The sequence below is a fragment of the Salvelinus fontinalis genome, chromosome 17 (genome assembly GCF_029448725.1).
Source record: "Salvelinus fontinalis isolate EN_2023a chromosome 17, ASM2944872v1, whole genome shotgun sequence".
In the NCBI taxonomy this organism is placed as follows: Eukaryota; Metazoa; Chordata; class Actinopteri; order Salmoniformes; family Salmonidae; genus Salvelinus; species Salvelinus fontinalis.
This window is the reverse complement of record NC_074681.1, coordinates 15223464-15245239: the sequence shown is the minus strand read 5'-3', so window position 1 is coordinate 15245239 and position 21776 is coordinate 15223464. Positions and strand designations below refer to the sequence as shown.

At 43.8% G+C, this 21776-nt stretch overlaps 1 protein-coding gene across 1 annotated transcript in view; it reads left to right on the top strand.

Moving 5' to 3' along the window:
• The window catches only part of LOC129813767 (epidermal growth factor receptor-like), a 106365-nt gene that overhangs the window by 35061 nt on the left and 49528 nt on the right, over positions 1-21776 (top strand). The gene's annotated exons all lie outside the window — the stretch shown is intronic.

Sequence of the window (21776 nt, the reverse complement as noted above, 5' to 3'; positions counted from 1 at the left end):
CACACACACACACACACACACACACACACACACACACACACACACACACACACACACACACACACACACACACACACACACACACACACACACACACACACACACAGACACACACCAGTAGGAGGTTATAGGAGAAGCCCTCAGTCCGTCTAATGCCTTAACCAGGGGGGAAACTGACAGTGAGTAAGAGCTGAGCAACACAATGCTACTTAAGAACTACAACCTCAGTCTCTTTTAGAAAAGGCCTATGTCTTTTTATGGGAACTCTTGTAGGGCAACTGACTGATGAGTGAGTCCAGATTGACATAGGGTGAGTTAATAGGGAAATTACTAAGGCAGTAGCTGGGAAGTGGTTGGAATCACACAGGAACAGTACTGGGAGAAATGCAGTGGGATCCCTGATATCGCCTCCCTCCAAGCATCCCTAGTATAGACTGTTTTCATACTACTCTGTCCCATTTAAAAGTTGAGAAAGTTTAGGTTCTACTCACTACAGATGATGTAGGATCTTAATTTGATCATCCTGTTGCAGGAGACCTTTCATGTTAATACCTGTTAAAACCTCTAGTGTATTTGAGGTTTAAAAAGGCTTCTAAAGTTTGTAATTTCCACTTTGAAATTTCAGACTTGATCTTCCCTTTCGCAAAACGTATCAACCCCTACAAAACTAAATTATTAACTATAATCCACATAATAATTAACATTTCCTGTTGCTGCAAGATTATTTTCCTGCTGTAGCAAACTGTCTCAAATTAAGATCCTACACCTGTAGCACTGACTGACTACTTGATTTAACTGTAGCTTTCAGTGTAGGTTTGATAAGTGGAGACCAATGTCTTTATCTCCTGTATCCTCAGATTATGTTAAGGAGGAAGAGCTCCGCCTCTTATCTGTGCTGTGTGCTGCTCCACTCTGAGCCGGGATGGCTTTGGGAATGCTGCTCACACCAACCTATAGGGGATTCCTGAATTACTGCGCCTTTTTCCTGCTGGAATGATGTGTGAAATGTGTAGTTTTTACTGCCTGTGGTTGTCGTTTTCCCCCCTCCCGTTAACAGGCATGGTTCTCTAAGAGCGTTGGTAAATAAAAGGTGACCTACCTCGTGTGTGTGTGTGTGTGTGTGTGTGTGTGTGTGTGTGTGTGTGTGTGTGTGTGTGTGTGTGTGTGTGTGTGTGTGTGTACAAGCCATTGTAAACATTGCACTGTATTTAATTTAAATCATCAGTTTTATGGCAGTCAGACCCAGGGCTCAGTGGTGCTTTAAAAGGCCAGTGTCAGTGAGTTAGCAGGCAGCAGTGTGTTTGTCTTGCCGGCCTCTCTGCCAGCCGACCCGCCCACTCTCTCTCCAGTCTTCCTCTAACTGACTTCCTGTGGGATTGCTGAAGAGGAGGATAGTGTTAGCAGTGGATGGGGGAGAGTAGGGGGAGACGGGGTAAAATGTCTTGAGTTTAAAGTGGGACAATGGGGAGAATGTCTGGAGTGAAAGAAGTAAAGGAGGAAGTGGGCAGACTGTTGAATGTTTAAGGAGGCTGGTGGGTAGATTATTGGACGTTAAAGGGGACAGAGGATAGGAGGTTGGGGAATAGGAGTTTTGAGTGTTGGGTGACTGGTGGGATGCAGTGAGATTTAAAAACGGTCAACAGATAAATTGATAGCACAGAGATAGTGCCAAGTATGGTTTTGTTTATGACGGGTGTGTTTAATGATTATAAGGTTTCTTTAGTGCTGTTCTACTGTATATGGGACAGCTGTGTGGAGTGACACTGGTGCAGATATGTATGGAAGCAAGCCAAAAGACATTGTTTCGGTGTTAAATTGACACTTTTACTTGATTATTTTTAGATCTATACCTCTTTCTGTGACCACAAAAGGGCATCATTAGGAGCAGTGAATGCACCATTGATAGTTCAAATAAATGAATAACAAGTGTCTGTTGTGTGACCAGGGATCACTGTGGCAATTCAAGGGATAACCGACTTGACTGCCATGAAAATAGTTTATTGTATGTTCAGTCGTTACGTGATTGATACATGCTTATTCAATATCAACCTGCAGCTCTGTATAAGCCAAACCTACATGTCTATTGGCAAGCTCCCCCAGTTAAGTCATAGCCAAGAGAGGAACTGTCACGTTCTGACCATAGTTCTTGTGTGTTTTGCTTGTTTTAGTGTTGGTCAGGACGTGAGCTGGGTGGGCATTCTATGTTGTGTGTCTAGTTTGTCTGTTTCTATGTTTGGCCTAATATGGTTCTCAATCAGAGGCAGGTGTTTTGTGTTGTCTCTGATTGGGAATCATACACTGCTCAAAAAAATTAAAGGGAACACTTAAACAACACAATGTAACTCCAAGTCAATCACACTTCTGTGAAATCAAACTGTCCACTTAGGAAGCAACACTGATTGACAATAGATTTCACATGCTGTTGTGCAAATGGAATAGACAAAAGGTGGAAATTATAGGTAATTAGCAAGACACCCCCAAAAAAGGAATGATTCTGCAGGTGGTGACCACAGACCACTTCTCAGTTCCTATGCTTCCTGGCTGATGTTTTTGTCACTTTTGAATGCTGGCGGTGCTCTCACTCTAGTGGTAGCATTAGACGGAGTCTACAACCCACACAAGTGGCTCAGGTAGTGCAGTTCATCCAGGATGGCACATTAATGCGAGCTGTGGCAAAAAGGTTTGCTGTGTCTGTCAGCGTAGTGTCCAGAGCATGGAGGCGCTACCAGGAGACAGGCCAGTACATCAGGAGACGTGGAGGAGGCCGTAGGAGGGCAACAACCCAGCAGCAGGACCGCTACCTCCGCCTTTGTGCAAGGAGTAGCACTGCCAGAGCCCTGCAAAATGACCTCCAGCAGGCCACAAATGTGCATGTGTCAGCATATGGTCTCACAAGGGGTCTGAGGATCTCATCTCGGTACCTATTGGCAGTCAGGCTACCTCTGGCGAGCACATGGAGGGCTGTGCGGCCCCAAAAAGAAATGCCACCCCACACCATGACTGACCCATCGCCAAACCGGTCATGCTGGAGGATGTTGCAGGCAGCAGAACGTTCTCCACGGCGTCTCCAGACTCTGTCACGTCTGTCACATGTGCTCATGTGCTCAGTGTGAACCTGCTTTCATCTGTGAAGAGCACAGGGCGCCAGTGGCGAATTTGCCAATCTTGGTGTTCTCTGGCAAATGCCAAACGTCCTGCACGGTGTTGGGCTGTAAGCACAACCCCCACCTGTGGACGTCGGGCCCTCATACCACCCTCATGGAGTCTGTTTCTGACCGTTTGAGCAGACACATGCACATTTGTGGCCTGCTGGAGGTCATTTTGCAGGGCGCTGGGAGTGCACCTCCTTGCACAAAGGCGGAGGTAGCGTTCCTGCTGCTGGGTTGTTGCCCTCCTACGGCCTCCTCCACGTCTCCTGATGTACTGGCCTGTCTCCTGGTAGCGCCTCCATGCTCTGGACACTACGCTGACAGACACAGCAAACCTTTTTGCCACAGCTCGCATTAATGTGCCATCCTGGATGAACTGCACTACCTGAGCCACTTGTGTGGGTTGTAGACTCCGTCTAATGCTAATGTCTAATGTCATTTAAAGTGAACACAGTTTGGAAGGATTATCGGTCATTCACAGCAATCACTGGTGTTTGCTTGTCTTGTGCTCCACAGCTGGGCTGGTGTTTTGTCCTCTATGCAACCCTGAGGGATACAGGCAGATATCCCGCTCTCTCATTACAGTATGCAGCACAGCTTCAGGCTCAGTGGCTCTTCAACATCTGGCTGGGTTGGTTAAATCACCTTCCTTTCTCTAAAGCTCAGATCTAGAACATTCTCCTGGCCCCCTTGAGATAACAACCCAGGCAGCATCTGGGTTAGCATAGTATTGTAGCTCATGTCTCAGCATAGCTCTCTCTGACGGGACTGACCCCATGCAAAGAAGACATTTCCTGAGACAATTCAGAGGGTCCTGCTGTGTAGTTGCAGCCATCCATTGTGTGTGTGTGTGTGTGTGTGTGTGTGTGTGTGTGTGTGTGTGTGTGTGTGTGTGTGTGTGTGTGTGTGTGTGTGTGTGGGGGGGGGATATCCGCCCCCCTCCACTCCCCTTGTGGGCCCTTTTCTTCTGAGAGAAGTTGTTTTCTCAAAGGAATTGATGCTGCATGCATTTCTCACGTAGAGGAAAATGGAGTGTACCTCTGGCCTCACAGTAAAAAGAACAGGAGGTTAGGAGGAGGGTTTCTCCAGCTGTCTTTACTCATGCACAGTAGGCCTGCGTAGGCTACTTCTCAGAATTAAGGTTTTAAATGATGATCCCACAACTGCATTGGTAACTGGTAAACCAAAGTATTATCTTTTAGAATCATATCGCGAAAACGGGACTTATCTCTCACCCCCCTCGTCAACATCAGCCAATCAGAAAGGAGGAGAGGAGGAAGTGTGTGCTCAATGCACAGGAAGTATGGAGGAAGTGCTTTATTTTTTTCCTCCCTCTCTGATAGGGGGCATTTGAGATTATGCTTCCATTGAATCTGGGGATCTGGATGGAAACCTGAGGCGGTGCACTGCACCCGCAAGGAGCTGATACTGCACCCGCAAGGAGCTGATACTGCACCCGCAAGGAGCTGATACTGCACCCGCAAGGAGCTGATACTGCACCCGCAAGGAGCTGATACTGCACCCGCAAGGAGCTGATACTGCACCCGCAAGGAGCTGATACTGCACCCGCAAGGAGCTGATACTGCACCCGCAAGGAGCTGATACTGCACCCGCAAGGAGCTGATACTGCACCCGCAAGGAGCTGATACTGCACCCGCAAGGAGCTGATACTGCACCCGCAAGGAGCTGATACTGCACCCGCAAGGAGCTGATACTAAGGACATTGGTTTGGCAGTGATTTGTAATAAGACAATGGTGGTTGGGTTATACAAAATGCTTTGCTGGGATTCTTTCTTCATGGAAGAATATAAACAAGAGTATCAATTAACATTGCCACTTCCCTTTAATGATGAGTAAAACTGAACTAATATAATTACCAGACTCTGGCTGCAGTGTAATTTAATTGCAGGTAGTAAATGAGGGGAAGGGAACAAGGTTGTTGGTTCATTTCTATTGTCCCCAGTAGAATGGGCTTTCAATCATCATGACCTTTAATGAAGATAGGTTATAGATACATTAGTACAAACCAGTTGGCATAATATGAATATTCTTTACAGTTTGCTTTGGTAAAATGAGAGCAATTATTGATACAAAATTAAACGTGGACAAATCCCTCACCCTGACAGGCATACAGAGGTTCCCTGCAAACACACTAGTAACGGCTTTTAATGACAATGTAATATATATGCTAACTTTTGGAGATGAAGTAGGGACCTCATTCAATTTCCTGCAGCTTAAAGATCTGATGCCTCCAGGAACATCAACATGTTCTCACACCCTTGAGTTCTAACACTAGTCCAGTCAGCAAACATCAAAAGCCAGATTTCTGACTGCACATTGCAAGAAGAGTTCAGATGACTAATGATCAGGTTAGTGTGTGTGTGTGTGTGTGTGTGTGTGTGTGTGTGTGTGTGTGTGTGTGTGTGTGTGTGTGTGTGTGTGTGTGTACGTGTGTACGTGTGTGTGTACGTGTGTGTGTACGTGTGTACGCAATACAGGGCGCTCCAGGGGAATGTTCTGTACACCTGGGTCTATGAAACAGGGTGTTACCTACCTCATTGCATCTCTCTCTCTCTCTCACACACACACACACACACACACACACACACACACACACACACAAACAAAGAGGTTGTGGAGACTTGCCAGAGCCGCCACACCCTGCATGCTTCTCCTTGGCTCCTGTATATACTTAGTGACACCACCACAGCTGGGAGAGAGGAAGTGAAGCTTTTTAACAATCTCACAAACTCTCCTCACTCGTCCCATTGACTTACTCATCAACCACTCCCTGTGTACCTTATGTAGAGTGACAGTACTGTCTTTCTTGATGAGTCAAAAGTGCATCAGGTGTGACTGAAGACATGGACTATCAGGTTTGAGTTGTAGTTTCTGTTGACATTTCCCTTCAGGTTTGTTTTTAAGGGGAACCTCATTGCTACTTGTAGATTCTTGATAAGCTATTTCATCAATCAGTTCTCATGAAGGATTGTAATGGAATAATATCTAACTAGGGCTGTGTCCAAGGGATTCTAATGGTTCTCAGATGCGTGTACAAAAAGCACTTGCACAAAACCAATTTTTCAATGAAGGATCTGTTATTCATTATAAATGGTTGGATCGCTGTTAAATATGAGTTTGTGCGTGCCGGTTCTGTCTTGCTGTTATTCTAACCTCAGCAGCCAGGCCACTAAAAGGACTAAGGCTACGTCTGAAAGGGCATTATATTTCCGATAAAGTACACTACTTTTAACCAGGGCTACTCCCTATAGTGCACTACTTTTGACCAGAACCCTGTAGACCCTGGTCAAAGGAAGCGCTCTATATAGTGGATAGGGTGCCATTTCAGACAAACCTTCGTTTTTGTTTCTCCTTGTCGTGGCACAGTGTAATATCAGGCCTTTTAAAGCACCACTGAGCCCTGGGTCTGACTGCCATAAAACTGATGATTTAAATTAAATACAGTGCAATGTTTACAATGGCTTGTACACAAACACACACACACACACACACACACACACACACACACACACACACACACACACACACACACACACACACACGCATACATATATATATATATAGATTACAGCCTTATTCTACAATTGTTTCAATAGCTTTTTTCCCTCAATCTAAACACAATACCCCATCATGACTAAGCAAAACATTTACATAAGTATTCAGACCCTTTACTCAGTACTTTGTTGAAGCACCTTTGACAGTGATTACAGCCTCGAGTCTTCTTGGGTATGACGCTACAAGCTTGGCACACCTGTATTTGGGGAGTTTCTCCCATTCTTCTCTGCAGATCCTCTCAAGCTCTGTCAGGTTGGATGGGGAGTGTCGCTGCACAGCTATTTTCAGGTCTATCCAGAGATGTTTGATCGGGTTCAAGTCCGGGCTCTGGCTGGGCCACTCAAGTACATTGAGACTAGTCCCGAAGCCACTCCTGCGTTGTCTTGGCTGTGTGCTTATTAGGGTTGTTGTCCTGTTGGAATGTGAGCATTCGCCCCAGTCTGAGGTCCTGAGCGCTCTGGAGCAGGTTTTCATCAAGGATCTCTCTGTACATTGCTCCGCTAATCTTTTCCTCGATCCTGACTAGTCTCCCTGTCCTTGCCACTGAATAACATCCCCACAGCATGATGCTGCCACCACCATGCTTCACCGTGGGAATGGTGCCAGGTTTCTTCCAGACGTGACGCTTGGCATTCAGGCCAAAGAGTTCTATCTTAGTTTCATCAGACCAGAGAATCTTGTTTCTTTGCCTTTTGGCAAACTCCAAGCTGGCTGTCATGTGCCTTTTAATGAGGAGTGGTTTCCGTCTGGACTATTCAGCATAAAGGCCTGATTGGTGGAGTACTACCGAGATGGTTGTCCTACTGGAAGGTTCTCCCATCTCCACAGAGGAACTCTGTAGCTCTGTCAGAGTGACCATTGGGTTCATGGTCACCTCCCTGACCAAGGCCCTTCTCCCCCGATTGCTCAGTTTGGCTGAGCAGCCAGCTCTAGGAAGAGTCTTGGTAGTTCCAAAATTCTGCAATTTAAGAATGATTGAGGCCACTGTGTTCTTGGGGACCTTCAATGGTGCATAAATGTTGTGTTACCCTTCCCCATATCTGTGCCTTGACACCATCCTGTCTCGGAGCTCTACGGACAATTCCTTCAACCTCATGGCTTGGTTTTTGCTCTGACATGCACTGTCAACTGTGGGACCTTTTTATATATAGACATGTGTGTGCCTTTCCAAATCATGTCCAATCAATTGAATTTACCACAGGTGGACTCCATTCAAGTTGTAGAAACATCTCAAGGAAGATCAATGGAAACAGGATGCACCTGAGCTCAATTTCAAGTCTCATAGCAAAAGGGTCTGAATACTTATGTAAATAAGGTATCTGTTATTTATTTTTAATACGTTTGCTGAGGATTTTTATTTTTTAATCAATTTTAGAATAAGGCTGTAACGTAACAAAATGTGGAAAAAGTCAAGGGGTCTGAATACTTTTCCGAAGGCACTGTGTAATATTATACACACACACCACACAAAACCAGATACAGTACAATGTTTAACATGGCTTATTGTGCAACTGCCTTGTGTAGTGTTTTCTTCAGACTGAATGTGCCACTTTACAGCCAACCAGGCCTCAGGTGTTTTATTGTCAACAATAACTTTTGACCTTTGCTCATATTTCATTTTAATTCTTCAATAGATAATCTCTAACTGAAAGAAAGGTTACATTGATAAGACACAGGGTCATGTTTTAGGCCTGATTGTAGCTGAATGCTTAGTTTGATATTGTAAATAATGCTAATGCCACGTGACTGGGATCAATATGTTATCTCTCCTTATGACGTTATATGATGTCAAGATAATATGTTTATACAATTTCCTCTTACTGTGTATAGACAGGTTGTGATGATATCGTTTGTTTATTCCTTTTCGGCCTTTACGTCAGTCTTAATTGAGTTAATTAAATTAATTAAATCTCACATCATGCCTCTCCTAATTATAAAAGAAGAGGCAGCTTGCTGCAGTAGCATTGTAAGTCTGCCTCTTGGTAGGCGTTAGGGTGTTTAGGTTCTGCCTCTGTTGCCACGGTGTCAGGGCGTTAATTAGTGTGCGTACCAAATTACAACCTATTACCTATATTTAGTGCACTACTTTTGACCAGATTAGTGCAATATAAAGGTAATAGGGTGCATTTTGGGTGGCATCCTTAACCAGGCCAGTGGCGTGGATGGTAAGGGTACATGTCAGGGAGTCCCTTCAGGGACATGTTAACGAGGACTAGAACTTAACATCCTCACAGAAGAACACAGCTGTTCATGTCCTATACACTTTCTCTGATTGGGCCCATCTCTAGCCCAGATCTGTTTGTGCTGTCTTGCCAGCGCTTATGTTTTTGGTGAGACAATGACCAGATGAATTGGCAGGACAGCATAAACAGATCTGGGACCAGGCTAGCCCATCTCAACTGATCACGACAGGGAGCAATAACAAACAAGTGAGGTGTACCATAAATAAGCAGACTTCGATTGTACTTTGACATTTGTGTTGCCAGTTTCATTATCAAGTTCAATGGCATCATACCCAGAATATTGTCAGTCTTTACAGCTACAGTATAGAATCTACTTTCACTTATTCGTTTCATTTATTTAATCACTTATTTTGTTTTATTGTTCAATAAAAAAAACAAAGACCACCAAAAAAATGACATAAAAAAAGATATATATTGGAAAGAGGACAGGCGTTGATAAGAAAAGAATCCTGATGATATGTTTATTTCCTCCATTCTTGGAGATGAAAAGGTCAGTGTACGACAGCAAAGTGTTGTGCTAGTAAGATGTGTTTTATGCTGAGGCTACTGCTTGAGTTGTGGAGCTGTTCTGGCTTTGCTGTCTAGACCAGGCATGTTTAGGAATGCACTGTATTCCTAGGAACATTACAACAACAAGACTGACTCAAATAGGAGGAAATAAATCCCCTCTTTGTCTCAAAGCTCATATTCTGACACCAGGGACAAAATCCCCAGAATTTAAAGTGAGTCAGTGTCACTGTTGCTCAATCAAGACTATATGTTTTGGCAGAGCGATTTGTTAGGTATTTTATTAGGATCCCCATTAGCTGTTGCAAAAGCAGCAGCCACTCTTCCTGGGGTCCACACAAAACATGAAACATAATACAGAATGACATAATACAGAACATCATTAGACAAGAACAGCTCAAAGACAGAACTACATAATTTTTTTTTAAAGGCACACGTAGCCTACATATCAATGAATACATACAAACTATCTAGGTCAAATAGGGGAGAGGCATTGTGCCGTGAGGTGTTGCTTTATCTGTTTTTTTAAACCAGGTTTGCTGTTTATTTGAGCAATATGAGATGGAAGGAAGTTCCATGCAATAAGGGCTCAATATAATATTATACGATTTCTTGAATTTGTTCTGAATTTGGGGACTATGAAAAGACCCCTGGTGGCATGTCTGGTGGGAAAGGGGGTGTGTCAGAGCTGTGTGTTGACTATGCAAACAATTTGGGATTTTCAACACATTAATGTTTCTTATAAAATGAAGAAGTGATGCAGTCAGTCTCTCCTCAACTGTTAGCCAAGAGAGACTGGCATGCATAGTATTTATATCAGCCCTCTGATTACAATTAAGAGCAAAACGTGCCGCTCCGTTCTGGGCCAGCTGCAGCTTAACTATGTCTTTCCTTGCAGCACACAACTGGACAATAATCAAGATTAGACAAAACTAGAGCCTGCAGAACTTGCTTTTTGGAGTGTGGTGTCAAAAAAGCAGAGCATCTCTTTATTACGGCTGGACCCTTTGTAACGGTCCTGACCTGTTTTATGTTGTTTTTGTATGTGTTTATGGTCAGGGCGTGTGTTTTGGGTGGGCAGTCTATGTTTTCTGTTTCTATGTTGGTTTTGGGTTGCCTGGTATGGCTCTTAATTAGAGGCAGGTGGTTTGCGTTTTCCTCTAATTAAGAGTCATATTTAGGTAGGGTGTTCTCACTGTTTGTTGGTGGGTGATTGTCTTCCGTGTTCGTATATGTATGTACCATACGGGACTGTTCGGTTGTTCGTTTCGTTTTGATGTAGTCTGTTCCTGTCCGTGAGTTTTACGTTAGTTATGTAAGTTCATGTTCAGGTTTTTTCGTCTACGTCGTTTTTTTGTTTTGTAAATTTGTAAGTGTTTGTTTTCGTGTTGCCATCGTTGCAAATAAAGAGATGGCTTATTTCCCGAATGCTGCGTATTGGTCCACTGATCCTTCTCTCCTCTCCTCATCCGAGGAAGAGGAGAACGACAGCCCTTACAGAATCACCCACCAAACTAGGACCAAGCGGCAAGGGAGTGCTCAACAGAGCAATAAGGACTCCTGGACTTGGGAGGAGATCCTGGACGGTAGAGGACCTTGGGCTCAGCCAGGGGAATATCGCCGTCCCAAGGAGGAGTTGGAAGCAGCGAAGGCTGAGAGGCGCTGGTATGAGGAGGCAGCGCGGCGACGCGGTTGGGAGCCCGTGAGTCAGACCCAAAAATTTCTTGGGGGGGGGGGGGCACACGAGGAGTGTGGCAAAGCCGGGTAGGATACCTGAGCCAACTCCCCGTGCTTACCGTGGAGGTAGAAGGCGTCGTACTGGTAAGACACCGTGTTATGCGGTAAAGCGCACGGTGTCCCCAGTACGCGTGCTTAGCCCAGTGCGGGCTATTCCACCTTGCCGCACTGGGAGGGCTAAGTTGGGCATCGAGCTGGATGTCATGAAGCCGGCCCAACGCATCTGGCCACCAGTGCGTCTCCTCGGGCCGGCATACATGGCACCAGCCTTACGAGTGGTGTCCCCGGTTTGCCAGTATAGCCCAGTGCGGGCTATTCCACCTCGCCGCACTGGCAGGGCTACGGGCACCATTCAACCTGGTAAGGTTGGGCAGGCTCGGTGCTCAAGAGCACGTGTCCTCCTTCACGGTCCGGTAGACCCGGTGCCACCTCCATGTACCAGTCCTCCGGTGGCAGCCCCCCGTACCAGGCTGTCTCTCCGGGTTCTCTCTCCAGCTGTTTCCTCCTCTCCAGCGCAGCCAGTGCCTAGACCACGCACCAGGCTGTCTCTCCTTCTCCTCCCTACAGAGCCGTCCTGCCATGACCAGCCAGAGCCGTCCTGCCATGACCAGCCAGAGCCGTCCTGCCATGACCAGCCAGAGCCGTCCTGCTATGACCTGCCAGAGCCGTCCTGCTATGACCTGCCAGAGCCGTCCTGCTATGACCTGCCAGAGCCGTCCTGCTATGACCTGCCAGAGCCGTCCTGCTATGACCTGCCAGAGCCGTCCTGCTATGACCTGCCAGAGCCGTCCTGCTATGACCTGCCAGAGCCGTCCAGCCAGGACCTGCCAGAGCCGTCCAGCCAGGACCTGCCAGAGCCGTCCAGCCAGGACCTGCCAGAGCCGTCCAGCCAGGACCTGCCAGAGCCGTCCAGCCAGGACCTGCCAGAGCCGTCCAGCCAGAGCCGTCCAGCCGGGACCTGCCAGAGCCGTCCAGCCGGGACCTGCCAGAGCCGTCCAGCCGGGACCTGCCAGAGCCCCTCAGCCGGGACCTGCCAGAGCCCCTCAGCCGGGACCTGCCAGAGCCCCTCAGCCGGGACCTGCCAGAGCCCCTCAGCCGGGACCTGCCAGAGCCCCTCAGCCGGGACCTGCCAGAGTCCCTCAGCCGGGACCTGCCAGAGTCCCTCAGCCGGGTGCTGCCCCTTGTCCCGGTGCTGCCCCTTGTCCCGGTGCTGCCCCTTGTCCCGGTGCTGCCCCTTGTCCCGGTGCTGCCCCTTGTCCCGGTGCTGCCCCTTGTCCCGGTGCTGCCCCTTATCCCGGTGCTGCCCCTTGTCCCGGTGCTGCCCCTTGTCCCGGTGCTACCCCATGTCCCGGTGCTACCCCTTGTCCCGGTGCTGCCCCTTGTCCCGGTGCTGCCCCTTGTCCCGGTGCTGCCCCTTCTCCCGGTGCTGGCCGTTCATTTAGGGGATGTTAGTTTTAGGGTGGTCATTGGGAGGGGAAGACAGAAGCGGGGAGTGACTATGGTGGTGTGGGGACAGCGTCCAGAGCCGGAGCCACCACCGTGGTCAACTGCCCACCCAGACCCTCCCCTGGACTTTGTGCTGGTGCGCCCGGCGTTCGCACCTTGAGGGGGGGGGGTTCTGTAACGGTCCTGACCTGTTTTATGTTGTTTTTGTATGTGTTTATGGTCAGGGCGTGTGTTTTGGGTGGGCAGTCTATGTTTTCTGTTTCTATGTTGGTTTTGGGTTGCCTGGTATGGCTCTTAATTAGAGGCAGGTGGTTTGCGTTTTCCTCTAATTAAGAGTCATATTTAGGTAGGGTGTTCTCACTGTTTGTTGGTGGGTGATTGTCTTCCGTGTTCGTATATGTATGTACCATACGGGACTGTTCGGTTGTTCGTTTCGTTTTGATGTAGTCTGTTCCTGTCCGTGAGTTTTACGTTAGTTATGTAAGTTCATGTTCAGGTTTTTTCGTCTACGTCGTTTTTTTGTTTTGTAAATTTGTAAGTGTTTGTTTTCGTGTTGCCATCGTTGCAAATAAAGAGATGGCTTATTTCCCGAATGCTGCGTATTGGTCCACTGATCCTTCTCTCCTCTCCTCATCCGAGGAAGAGGAGAACGACAGCCCTTACACCCTTTCCCATCTTTGCAACCATTAAATCTACAGTTCAAGTCAGATGTTTACATACACTTAGCTGGAGTCATTAAAACTCGTTTTTCAACCACTCCACACATTTCTTGTTAACAAACTATAGTTTTGGCAAGTCGGTTAGGGAAAGTTGGTTAGGACAAGTCGACTACTTTGTGCATGACACAAGTAATTTTTCCAACAATTGTTTACAAACAGATTATTTCACTTATAATTCACTATCACAATTCCAGTGGGTCAGAAGTTTACATACACTAAGTTGACTGTGCCTTTAAACAGCTTTGAAAATTCCAGAAAATGATGTCATGGCTTTAGAAGCTTCTGATAAGCTAATTTACATTATTTGAGTCAATTGGAGGTGTACCTGTGGATGTATTTCAAGGCCTACCTTCAAACTCAGTGCCTCTTTGCTTGACATAATGGGAAAATCAACAAAAATCAGTCAAGACCTCAGAAAATGAACTGTAGACCTCCACAAGTCTGATTCATCCTTGGGAGCAATTTCCAAATGCCTGAAGGTACCACATTCATCTGTACAAACAATAGTACACAAGTATAAACACCATGGGACCATGCAGCCATCATACCGCTCAGGAAGGAGACGTGTTCTGTCTCCTAGAGATGAACGTACTTTGGTGCGAAAAGTGCAAATCAATCCCAGAACAACAGCAAATGACCTTGTGAAGATGCTGGAGGAAACTGGTACAAAAGTATCTATATCCACAGTAAAACAAGTCCTAAATCGACATAACCTGAAAGGCCACTCAGCAAAGAAGAAGCCACTGCTGCAAAACCGCCATAAAATAGCCAGACTACGGTTTGCAACTGCACATGGGGACAAATATCGTACTTTTTTGAGAAATATCCTCTTGTCTGATGAAACAAAAATAGAACTGTTTGGCCATAATGACTATTATTATGTTTGGAGGAAAAAGAGGGAGGCTTGCAAGCCAAAGAACACCATCCCAACCGTGAAGCACGGGGGTGGCAGCATCATGCTGCCGGGGTGCTTTGCTGCAGGAGGGACTGGTGCACTTCACAAAATAGATGGCTTCATGAGGCAGGAAAATTATGTGGATATATTGAAGCAACGTCTCAAGACATTAGTTAGGAAGTTAAAGCTTGGTCGCAAATGGGTGTTCCAAATGGACAATAACCCCAAGCATACTTCCAAAGTTGTGGCAAAATGGCTTAAGGACAACAAAGTCAAGGTATTGGAGTGGCCATCACAAAGCCCTGACCTCAATCCTATAGAAAATATGTGGGCAGAACTGAAAAACTGTGTGCGAGCAAGGAGGCCTACAAATCTGACTCAGTTACACCAGCTCTGTCAGGAGGAATGGGCCAAAATTCACCCAACATTGTGGGAAGCTTGTGGAAGCCTACCTGAAATGTTTGACCCAAGTTAAACAATTTAAAGGCAATGCTACCAAACACTAATTGAGTGTATGTAAACTTCTGACCCCCTGGGAATGTGATGAAAGAAATAAAAGCTGAAATAAATCATTCTCTCTACTATTATTCTGACATTTCACATTCTTCAAAAAAAGTGGTGATCCTAACTGACCTAAGACAGGACATTTTTACTAGGATTAAATGTCAGGAATTGTGAAGAGTTTAAATGTATTTGGCGAAGGTGTTTGTAAACTTCCGACTTCAACTGTATATGTTTTGACCATAATAGTTTACTATCTAAGGTAACGGCAAGTAATTTAGTCTTGAGGTCGACCGATTATGATTTTTCAACGGCGATACCGGTTATTGGAGGACCAAAAAAGCCGATGCCGATTAATCGGCCGATTAAAAAAAAAAATATATATATATATTTATTTGTAATAATGACAATTACAACAATACTGAATGAACACTTATTTTAACTTAATATAATACATCAATAAAATCAATTTAGCCTCAAATAAATAATGAAACATGTTCAATTTGGTTTAAATAATGCAAAAACAAAGTGTTGGAGAAGAAAGTAAAAGTGCAATATGTACCATATAAGAAAGCTAACGTTTAAGTTCCTTGCTCAGAACATGAGAACATATTAAAGCTGGTGGTTCCTTTTAACATGAGTCTTCAATATTCCCAGGTAAGAAGTTTTAGGTTGTAGTTATTATAGGATTTATAGGATTATTTCTCTCTATACGATTTGTATTTCATATACCTTTGACTATTGAATGTTCTTATAGGCACTTTAGTATTGCCAGTGTAACAGTATAGCTTCCGTCCCTCTCCTCGCTCCTACCTGGGCTCGAACCAGGAACAAACCAGGAAAACATCGACAACAGCCACCCTCAAAGCAGCGTTACCCAAGCAGAGCAAGGGGAACAACTACTCCAAGTCTCAGAGCGAGTGACTCTGTATTGGCAGTCCTCCTCCTCTTCATCCGAAGAGGAGGAGTAGTGATCGAACCAAGGCGCAGCGTAGTGCAATGACATAATTTATTGAACACGACGAAAAGAAAAAAAAACTAAACTTGCATAAACAAACAAAACAAATAAACGATGCAGACAGACCTGAACGACGAACTTACATATAACGTGAAGAACGCAATGAACAGGAACAGACTACATAAAACGAACAAACCGCAAACAGTCCCGTATGGTGCAAACATATACACAGACACAGGAGACAACCACCCACAACGAACACTGTGAAACCACCTACCTAAATATGACTCTTAATTAGAGGAACGCCAAACACCTGCCTCTAATTAAGAGCCATACCAGGCAACCCAATAAACCAACATAGAAATAGAAAACATAGAAATGCCCACCCAAACTCACGTCCTGACCAACTAACACATAAAACTAACAGAAAACAGGTCAGGAACGTGACAGACGTTTGAAACGCTATTAGCGCGCACCTCGCTAACTAGCTAGCCATTTCACATCGGTTACACCAGCCTAATCTTGGGAGTTGATAGGCTTGAGGCACAGCGATAAACAGCGCAATGCTTGAAGCACAGCGACGGGCTGCTGGCAAAACGCACTAAAGTGCTGTTTGAATGAATGAATGCTTACGAGCTCAGTCAGACTGCTCTATCAAATCATAGACTTAATTATAACATAATAACATACAGAAATACGAGCCTTAGGTCATTAAAATGGTCGAATCCGGAAACTATCATCTCGAAAACAAAACGTTTATTCTTTCAGTGAAATACGGAACCGTTCCGTATTTTATATAACGGGTGGCATCCATAAGTCTAAATAGTCCTGTTACATTGCACAACCTTCAATGTTATGTCATAATTACATAAAAGTCTGGCAAATTAGTTCGCAACGAGCCATGCGGACCAAACTTTTGGATATACCCTAAGTCTGCGTGCAATGAACGCAAGAGGAGTGACACAATTTCACCTGGTTAATATTGCCTGCTAACCTGGATTTCTTTTAGCTAAAAATGCAGGTTTAAAAATATATACTTCTGTGTATTGATTTTAAGAAAGGCATTGATGTTTATGGTTAGGTACAGTCGTGCAACGATTGTGCTTTTTTCGCAAATGCGCTTTTGTTAAATCATCCCCCATTTGAAGTTGGCTGTCTTTGTTAGGAAGAAATAGTCTTCACACAGTTTGCAATGAGCTAGGCGGCCCAAACTGCTGCATATACCCTGACTCTGTTGCAAGAGAAGTGACACCATTTTCCTAGTTAAAAGAAATTCATGTTAGCAGGCAATATTAACTAAATATGCAGGTTTAAAAATATATATTTGTGTATTGATTTTAAGAATGGCATTGATGTTTATGGTTAGGTACACATTGGAGCAACGACAGTCCTTTTTCACGATTGCCACCGCATCGATTATATGCAACGCAGAACACGCTAGATAAACTAGTAATATCATCAACCATGTGTAGTTAACTAGTGATTATGATTGATTGATTGTTTTTTATAAGATAAGTTTAATGCTAGCTAGCAACTTACCTTGGCTTCTTACTGCATTCGCGTAACAGGCAGGCTCCTCGTGGAGTGCAATGTAATCAGGTGGTTAGAGCGTTGGACTAGTTAACCGTAAGGTTGCAAGATTGAATCCCCGAGCTGACAAGGTCAAAATCTGTCGTTCTGCCCCTGAACAAGGCAGTTAACCCACCGTTCCTAGGCCGTCATTGAAAATAAGAATGTGTTCTTAACTGACTTGCCTAGTTAAATAAAGGTGTAAAAAAATATATATTAAAAAAAAGTGTCCAAATCGGTGTCCAAAAATATCGATTTCCGATTTGTTATGAAAACTTGAAATCGGCCCTAATGAACCGGCCATTCCGATTAATTGGTCGACCTCTAATTTAGTCTCATCAACTTGTTCAACAGCCACACCATTCATTACCATATTCAGCTGAGGTATAGCAATTAAGGAATGATTTGTACCAAATACAATACTCTTAGTTTTAGAGATGTTCAGGACCAGTTTATTACTGGTCACCCATTCCAAAACAGACTGCAACTCTTTGTTAAGGGTTTTAGTGACTTCATTAGAGGTGGTTGCTGTTGCGTATATGGTTGAATCATCAGCATACATGGACACACATGCTTTGTTTAATGCCAGTGGCAGGTCATTGGTAAAAATAGAAAAGAGGAGAGGGCCTAGAGCTGCCCTGCGGTACACCACACTCTACATGTTTGACATTAGAGACGCTTCCCATTAAAGAAAACCCTTTGAGTTCTATTAGACAGATTGCCATATTGTGGATTCAGAGCTGAGGTTGAAAACCCATAGCATCTAAGTTTTTTCAACAACAGGTTATGGTCAATAATATCAAAGGCTGCACTGAAATCTAACAGTACAGCTCCCACAATCTTATTATCAGTTTCTTTCAACCAATCATCAGTCATCTGTGTCAGTGCAGTACATGTTGAGTGCCCTTCTCTATAAGCATGCTGAAAGTATGTTGTTAATTTGTTTACAGAGAAATAGCAGTGTATTTGGTCAAACACAATTTTTTCCAACAGTTTGCTAAGAGCTGGCAGCAAGCTTATAGGTCTGCTGTTAGAAAGAGTGAAGGCCGCTTTACAACTCTTGGGTAGTGGAATTACTTTGGCTTCCCTCCAGGCCTGAGGACAAATACTTTCCTCTAGGCTCAGACTAAAAATATGACAGATAGGAGTGGCTATAGAGTCAGCTATCATCCTCAGTAGCTTTCCATTTAAGTTTCAATGCCAGGAGGTTTGTCATTATTGATCGTTAACAATAATTTTCCACCTCTCCCACACTAACTTAACAAAATTCAAACTTGCATTGCTTTTCTTTCATTTTTTATGCATGAATATAATTGCTCACTGTTTTTCGTGGGCGTTTCCTGCCTAAGTTTGCCCACTTTGCCAATGAAATAATAATTAAAATAATTGCCAACATCAAATGGTTCATCTGTGTCACGTTCCTGACCTTATTTCCTTTATTTTGTCTTTGTTTAGTATGGTCAGGGCGTGAGTTGGGGTGGGCATTCTATGTTATGTGTTTCTATGTTGGGTTCAATGTATTAGCCTGATATGGTTCTCAATTAGGGGCAGGTGTTTTACGTTTCCTCTGATTGAGAACCATATTAAGGTAGGCTGTTCTCACTGTTTGTTTGTGGGTGATTGTTCCTGTGTCAGTGTTTGTACCACACGGGACTGTTTCGTTTCGTTCGTTTGTGTGTTACGTCCTGTTCGTGCGTTCATGTGTTTTGTTCTCAAGTTCAGGTCTGTTCACATCGTTTGTTATTTTGTAGTTTGTTCAAGTGTTTTTCGTCTTTGTTTAAATAAACGTGATTATGTCTTTAAACTACGCTGCATATTGGTCCGATCCTTGCTCCTTTTCAGATGAGGAGAAAGACGAGCGTTACAATCTGATTCGATGAAAGAAGGAGATGAATATCTTTCTACCCACATTTTCATTTAAATTACTAAAGTTTTTTTCCCATCATTCTTTATATCATTGATCTTGGCTTCATAATAAAGTTTCTTCTTCTTTTGGTTGAGGTTAGTCACATAATTTCTCAATTTGCAGTAAGTAAGCCAGTCAGATGTACAGCCAGACTTATTAGCCACTCTTTTTGCCCCATCTCTTTCAACCATAGTTTTTCAATTCCTCATCAATCCATGGAGCCTTAACAGTTCTAACAGTCAGTTTCTTAACAGGTGCATGTTTATCAGTAATTGGAAGAAGCAATTTCATAAATTCATCAAGTGCAGCGTCTGGATGCTTCTCATTAATCACATCAGACCAACAAATATTTTTAACATCATCGACATAAGAGTCACAGCAAATCTTTTGTATGATCTCTTATATACTATTTTAGGCCCAGATGTTGGAACTTTGACTTTCCTGAATATAGCCACTATATTGTGATCACTGCATCCAATGGGTATGGATACAGCTTTAGAACAAAGTTCTACAGTATTAGTAAAAATGTGATCGATACATGTGCATGATCTTGTTCCTGTAGTGTTTGTAAACACCCTGGTAGGTTGATTAATAACCTGAACCAGATTACAGGCACTGGTTACAGTAAGAAGCGGACAGCTTGATGAAAACCAGTCAATATTCAGGTCCCCAAGAAAGTAGACCACTTTACATGTTTGTTTACATCACATACACTATCAATCATTTCACACATATTATTTAGATACTGACTGGTGGCCTAACACCCCAAAAGAAAAGGCTTTAGATGTGCCAAGTGAACCTGCAACCACAACACTTCAATAACACTTGACATGAGATCTTCTCTAAACAATACAGGGACATGGCTCTGAATATATACATTCTCTTCTATAAATGTGATATCCTTGTATTGCTAATGATCTATCATCAAATGAATTATCTAAGTGAGTCTCAGACATGGCTAATGTATCTTCAATAGTGTCTCACTGCATTGGCTTATTCAAACCCGTTTTTGTAATCGTAGATTAGAGCAGGGGTTTTCAAAATTTTCTTGCCCAGGGACCCCTGCTCAGGAAAACCAGGGACTCCCATCATATGTTAGCAAAAAATAATATTTATCACATCTCGTCTTATTAGGTGAATGATAATAGCAAGTAGAAGTAGTCAACATTTTAAATTATTTGGATTTTGTAGATATTTTGAACTGCCAACAGTTCATTGGAAGAGGAAGTGTAAACTCTAACATACCTTTTAGCTTATAGGCTATCTTGGCAGTGTAGAGAAAATGTTGCTGTTGTAAAGCATATTAAAAAATATACATTGTTCAATATCCTTTCTGCATGCTCTCTATCTGGTTTTGGTCGTTTAAGTTGACACTGAAACTGTTTTTCCATCCCGCCTATACAGAAAAAAAACTGTAATTAGCTTCAATGACTGTAATTTCTTCCATTTTAAAGGGATAGTTCGAGATTTTGGCCATGAAGCCATTTATCTACTTCCCCGGAGTCGGATGAACCGGAACAGCTAGCATGCTAACTGTTCCTGTAAACGTCCAGTCATTGCACTGACGCTAGTTAGTATTGGCTTTTGAAACTACCTCTAACTTCCTTCATACTGGATGCAGAGACATAAAAATGGTATCCACGATGCTATTCTGTTGCAGCTAGTGATATTCCCAAAATAATTATTGTTCACATAAAAAGTTAAAAAAATATATTAAAATAAATAATAATAATTTGCGGACCAACTGCAGTACCCCAGTTTGAAAACCCCTGGATTAGAGCATTATAATCCTTTTATCGTAGGCTTTTGTTGTAGTAGCTCGCTTAAAGGCTTTATAGTTGTTGCATACACACATGCATCAACAACACTTGGAAGATCCTGAGAAGTTTGTTGATTCGTGCCAAGAATGGGAGTTATCAAGCAAAATGTCTCCGGCTTTGATTTCCAGGAATTCCTTAAATAATCTTTGTTGTCTAACTGGAAAACCTGTCTAAACATCAGAAGATGCAGTATTCATGGACCGATTAACGTTAATGCTGCCATTATTCTTCCTAGTGACAGGGAGGTGAGTGGAATAGATAATAAACCCCATGAATAACGTGTGTGTGTGTATGTGTGTGTGTGTGTGTGTGAATATTAGCTCCAACATTTCTGCAGAGATGACATGGCGCAGAGTTGTTAGGCGTTTGTTTTAACTAGCCTGAATAGCAGTGGAAAGAGTCTGAGCCAAGATAAATACAGCCAGCCAGCTCAGAGCTCACTGCGACTCATGAGTAAGCACTAGCATTGTAGGGATCGAGTTCCCATTGTAGATTGAATCCAGATCAGCTATTTAATGCATCTGAATGAGCCAAATGATGACTGTGCACACTTACAAACAAATATAATAAACATCTGTGATACCTAAGAGAAGCCAAAGAGAAACAGAGTGGGTGTCCTTTGTTGTGTTGGGTATGCCAATATGAATTTGAGCAGAGACTGCATGAGGATTAGCACTATCCATGTATGTGGGCTTGGTAGCTTAGATATTTACTGTCTACACTGAGTGTACAAAACATTAGGAACACCTT